The sequence below is a fragment of the Idiotropiscis lumnitzeri genome, chromosome 21, assembly GCF_059441095.1.
Source record: "Idiotropiscis lumnitzeri isolate Australia: NSW breed Sydney's pygmy pipehorse chromosome 21, RoL_Ilum_1.0, whole genome shotgun sequence".
Taxonomy (NCBI): Eukaryota; Metazoa; Chordata; class Actinopteri; order Syngnathiformes; family Syngnathidae; genus Idiotropiscis; species Idiotropiscis lumnitzeri.
In genome coordinates, this window is record NC_142411.1 from 8,157,595 (window position 1) to 8,163,669 (window position 6,075).

Sequence of the window (6,075 nt, forward strand, 5' to 3'; positions counted from 1 at the left end):
CAACATCGTGCGATGGTCAATTTTTTTTTTTTCTCAAATCAGATACTGAATTAACTTTTGTTTAGATTTTTTTTCTCTCTTAATAATAATTATAATAGGATATGTAATATAGCAAAATGTATAAAGTGTGAGGTTTCAGTTTTCCTGAAATGTCATAACTGTATAAATCAGGTGTGGGCAAACTACGGCCCGGGGGCCACATGCGGCCCGTTAAACGCTTTAATCCGGCCTGCCGAACTTGCTACCTTGCTAATGTTTTATTTTCCAAATACTGTGGGTTTTCAAATATAATTATTAATTATATATTGTTGTAATGCTTTTGTTCACTTTCATTTCAAATCAAATGTATTTTTTTTCTACGATGAGGTGAGGTTACCAAAACACTCAATCCGTCTACTCCTGGTCCGGCCGCTCTGTCAAATTTTAGAACCCGTTGTGGCCCGCCAATCAAAAAGTTTGCCCACCCCTGGTGTCAATGATGGAAGAGCATTTAGAAGTTAGAAAAACAAAAAAAATGTAAATCTCTCAGGAACCTGATGTGCTGGACAAAAAAGTAAAGACGCCCAAAGAATGATTAAAATTTGCTGTGTTATTAATCGCTTGAAAAAGAATGTCAAGTGGATTTCGACAAAGCACAGTAGAACCGGTCCACATAATCTTTTTGGAGATTCAGCACAATCTCTGATATATATTTTCAAAGACTGGACCAACAACCAAAACTGGAACTGTCATCATCTTCGAATCCTTCCAAGATTTTAGTCTCAAACATCCCCCCCTTATAAATTATGCAAAACTCCCGGTTACAAAGTCCAGCGTGTGGCAAGGACTAGTACAGACCACCACCATATCCACACCTTTAAAGATTCACGAGGCCGCATGACTTGTTTGCCTCCAAAGTAGTGCTCAGTTTTAAAGAAGCTTGTGTTTTTCTGTTCTTTCTTTCTGGGACTCACAGAATGGAGGGGGGTGGTTTGGGAGTGTTGTGATTAAAAAGCAGGGCGGGTACCCGGGAGAGGCAATTATTAAATGGCTTGCTTAAATAACATCCATTTTTACTTAGGCTATGTCTCGTTTCTGTGGATGCCGTCTTTGTTTCAATAGAACTGTACGGTAAAAGAAATTTAATTCGCCTGGAAATTAAATTTGAAACCTGGAGTTTTGTGTTTCGCTGGTACTGCCGAGTCCATATTCTTTAGATGTTAGACAACTGAAGTCTTTGGGAGCAGTATGAGAATGCATTTATTTATTTATTGTAAAGAATCAGTGGTGATCAGGTAAGGCAGAGGTCCCCAACTACAGGTCCGCGGCCCTGTACCGGTCCACGGGCTACTTTGGACCGGGCCACACAGATGAACGAAAAAAATATATAAATTGCGCTACTTACCCTTTATTTATTATTCCGAAAAATAATTTGGAAAAGTGACCGGTTTCTCATCTATGATGGACTATTGACTCGTTTGTATTATTAAAATTAGTAAAAAACAGACCTCGTGCTGAGCCCGCTCAGCAAAATAAGCGGCTAGCATGTGTGTAAATATGATTCATTATGGGAATATATCGAGTAGTCTTTCAATTAGCCAGTTACATACAAACACATTTACAAAATATGATCCAGTGCTTTTTGCTTTCTTCCTTTGAAGAAACAAGCTAAGTAGGACTCCTGACGTGCAATGATGTTTTTCTCATCGGTGTGCTTCTGTTCATGCCACATCCGCTTGTGCCTACCTGGAGCGGCATACTGAAAGGATATTGACCCACTAATACTGTAGGCTGTGCTGTGTCTCCTAGCATGTTTCATGTGGTGAGGCTCAAACTCTGAGAGGCAGGGCTGGTTAAACACGGCGTGTGGAAATATCAATACGCTTCGACAGATGTGCACATGGTCGAACAACATCTGAGAGCCATTCTCCCCCACGAACTTCTCAAATGGCGCTGATGCAACAAATATTTTAAACAAGACAATCTGACAAGATGTGAGTTTGGATTATTAGCTCAAGATTGAATTGGGGGAAAAAAAAATTCCACAAAACAAAACTCTTGGTGTATGGGGGAGCCTCACGGGTTTCATCTTTGATTTCCAACTGCCTTATTTAGTATGCATAGAATTATATCCTGTTTAAATATTATTCAAATATAGCTGTCAATCCACTGCTGATAGTATTTATTTAGAATATTTATTGACATATCTTTTCCGTCTATGTAAAAAAAAAATTATCTATAAATTCATTTCTCATTTGCATATATAGTGTTTATAATTCTTATGCCGTTTATTTCATACACTTCTCATTCTGCTCGGTCGCATTGCCGGATGTTGTAAATATGTACAATGATTCTTTGGCGGGGGGTTTGGGGGGGATACATTTTTTTTTTTTTTTTTGATATTCCTCTTCTTCATACTCCTACTGTTAACTTTGTTACTGTTAACACCTTTTATTTTCAACTCTTGGCTGTTCAACTCTATTTTACTCGTTCCAACCAGAAAAGAATGCGATCTGGCGTTGAAACGGGAATGACAGAGACACATTTATCTTTACTATCAACATTATTTTGGAGCGACTATTTAAAAGGCTTTCGTATTGCTGCTATGTAAGGACTCCAAGAGATGACACGATGATATTTAGCCAGTTGGCTAAAATGATGAATCGAGAACAGTCTGATGACTAACAAAGCTTATCCATCACAAATAATACAAATGTCAGACTGCAAATGAGTTAATCAGTCTTTCCGCATGACACATTTATTACCATCAGTCAATTGAACTTGTCGAGGTCCCCAAAGGTCCATTGTATTTATATTGCAGTCTGTTGCCTCTTATTAAAACTTTTACGCATGCTTTGCACCCCTAATGTGAGTAGCAAATTACACTCCACAGCTTTTTCTGCAATTACATGTTAATTGCTCAAAGCTTTAATGTAGACAATATTTTATTTTTTTTTTATCTGACACATCAGGATTACAATTGCCCAGAGGAAATTAAAATTGGAAATAACATCTCATCGTTATCCAGCCCATTTTTCCTCGGCGAGACATGATCACTTTCATGCCAGATGAAGACTTGTGCAGTAAAAACCGAACACCCTTTTGTTTTAGTCTGATCCTTGTTGAAGATATTTTTTTTCTTCTCCAGCACTGACGTCATTTTTCCTACGTAATCAGCTTTTGGGATAACAGCAAGATCTAGAGAGAAAATGTAATCTGCTTATAAACGAGTGTACAATAACCGCAATTGGTCTCAGCGATCCAGTTTAAGATGTGTAAATTAGCCCCAAGAAGCCAACGAGCACAGCAAACTGCTGCTTTTGGCTATTTCTCCTTGTGTTATTCTCAACCTGGACTCCATAATTTGTCTTTGATCGATTTTTGTTTTGCTCCTCATTTCTCCCGAGTGAGTTGAGGAGATAAAATTGAGTAATGTACAAATAAGATGATGATGAGATACAGAATAACGACTGTGCACAACAAAGTTCTCCTCTGGGTTAACTTTTGCTGTGGTGCAGTGAGCCATTGAATGCAGAGATAGATTTTCCAGTGGAAAAAAATTGGCTTTTCTGTCTTTATAACTAATAAGCAGGAGAATCAATGCAATGATATTTTGTGATCTGGCGTCAGGGTAAAAACTGTAGATGGATTTTTTGTTTCTTTAGGCCAGAGGTGGGCAAACTTTTTGATTGGCGGGCCACAATGGGTTCTAAAATTTGACAGATGGGCCGGACCAGGAGCAGATGGATGGAGTGTTTTGGTAACATCACCTCATCGGAGAAAAAAAAAATACATTTAATCTTAAATGAAGCATTACCACAATATATATGTCTTAGAAAAACCACAGTATTTAAAAAATAAAACATCAACAAGGTTTAGTCATTTAATTTTTTCCAAATTCGGCGGGCCGGATTAAAACGTTTCACGGGCCGTATGTGGCCCCCGGGTCGGAGTTTGCCCACGCCTTCATTAGAAGAATTGAAGACTTAGAAGGCAAAATATGTCTATGATGCACCACAGTATTTAAAAAAATAAAACATCAACAAGGTTTAGTCATTTAATTTTTTCCAAATTCGGCGGGCCGGATTAAAACGTTTCACGGGCCGAATGTGGCGTCGTTTGCCCGCGCCTGCTTTAGGCTTTACCTCCCAGGAACAGGACGGTACTCTCTACTGTCTGATATGCGTCACAAAAATATTCCTCTTCCAATTGCAGCGTTGCAAATCGCAAAGACCTGTAAAAGATATATGTCTAAATAGAAGACAAAAATTGTAGCTATCCAAGCAGACGCAGTAACATCCATCAACAGAATTACTCTGACCCCACCCACTGCATTTCTCGCACAAAACCTGCATTTCAAGTCATTCTCATCCCGGTGGTTCAGGTTCCCCATCCTATCCTGTGATTCTGATCCTCGCAAAGGTTTCATCTCTGCTTCCTCTGATAAAATGAAATAATGCCTTTGCCACGTCTGTCACGGTCAAGATCAAAGCCTTGAAAGTAGTATGAGGTAACATTTCAAGGTAGCTTTGTCAAGAGAAATGATTGCTTGTGCAAACTTCTTCAATTTGTTCATCTCTCCTGTCCAGCTCTAGCTGCATTAAATATGAGACCTACTGAAGAGTTCTTCAACCATATCAGAATTCTTTTTTTTTTTTTGCCATTTAGCCAAATATATGTCAAAGACACTACAGTCGAAAAAGGGAAACGATAATATTAGCATGGAAACATACAACTCAACATTGAACATAATTTTTTACAGCTGCCTAAGTGAATTGTACAGTTTGTCTTTCGTCCACATATTTATTTGTAGAATATTGCAAGCAAATGGGATTTTTTTTTTTTTTTTTATCCCAACAAACCAAAAAAGTGGTCACTGACAGTAGTGGTTCAATCTTCTGTCTTTCATGCAGGCAATGAGGATTTGAATGAAAGGCAACACGCATTCAAAATTAAACTTTGACCGTGTTGCTTAACTTAAATAATTACAATCGGATTTTGTAATTTACTAATTAAAAAGCGACAGGCCTGCAACGTATCAGTCACCTAATCGTTGTTAGCTGCAAAAGATTCATTGTCCTTTGACCCTGTCAATAAAGCACACATACACTTTGTCTCCCCTAATGCCACCCCCCACGCGCCGATTCCAGCAGAGGACACGAGGGAGAAATGTTTAGATGAGAAACTTGCGTGGGCAGCACTTTAAGAGTTGAAAAACTTTTAGACTGTCCGGAAAATATAGTTTACTTTTGATTCTATTAGGAGTGCTACTGACTATGGTGCATTTGTTCCCAGCCTCCAATGTATGGTGGGAAATAAAGGATGTTAAAAGACGACGACACAGCATACCCTAAACCGGATCTCTTGTAGTACCAAGAGTGACCAGTAGGAGGCAGTGTTGTGCCTCAGGGAAAAATAGTCATAGAAGAATAAATAGAAGCTGAGCTGGATTTTAGTTTATCAGGTGACAACATTGCTGTTGGAAACTCTTGTCATGGGATGTGTTACACAACCACTCAAAACAACCAGTTGCTCCTTTATTGACTTTTTGTCCTTCACTTTTAATAACTTCCATAGAAATTATTTGTCTGAGTTGAAGCATGGCAACAAAGATACCATCTCAGAAGCCGTAGAGTTCAATGAAGGAAATAGGATCCAATAGCAGACATGGGACTTAGGCAGATTTACGTGATGAGCATTTATTGACTCCATCGAGGAATGGGCCAGGGGAGTCAAATCTGGACACAGCTGCGAGATGAGGTCCACAGATGAGGCGAAGCAGGGTTACACGCGAGGAAGCTGATGTAGTTACTCTAAGAAGATGAAATACAGTTTCAGATCAAGGCATGAGAGCATGAACATGAGCTGGATGCAACCGACTCAATGACAGTGTAAGCCGATCTGGCGGCGTGGTGGAGTTTGGGACTGGCTTAAGACTGTGGAAGATGATGATGATTGCTTGCAGCTGGGCTACTGCATCGACAGACCTGACGAGAAGTCTGGATCATTCATTTGATTATTAACCATTTTTACCAACAAAATTTCTAACTTTTCGTATTTCCGTAGGGTCGCTGTACTTTTGAGCGCAGGCATGGT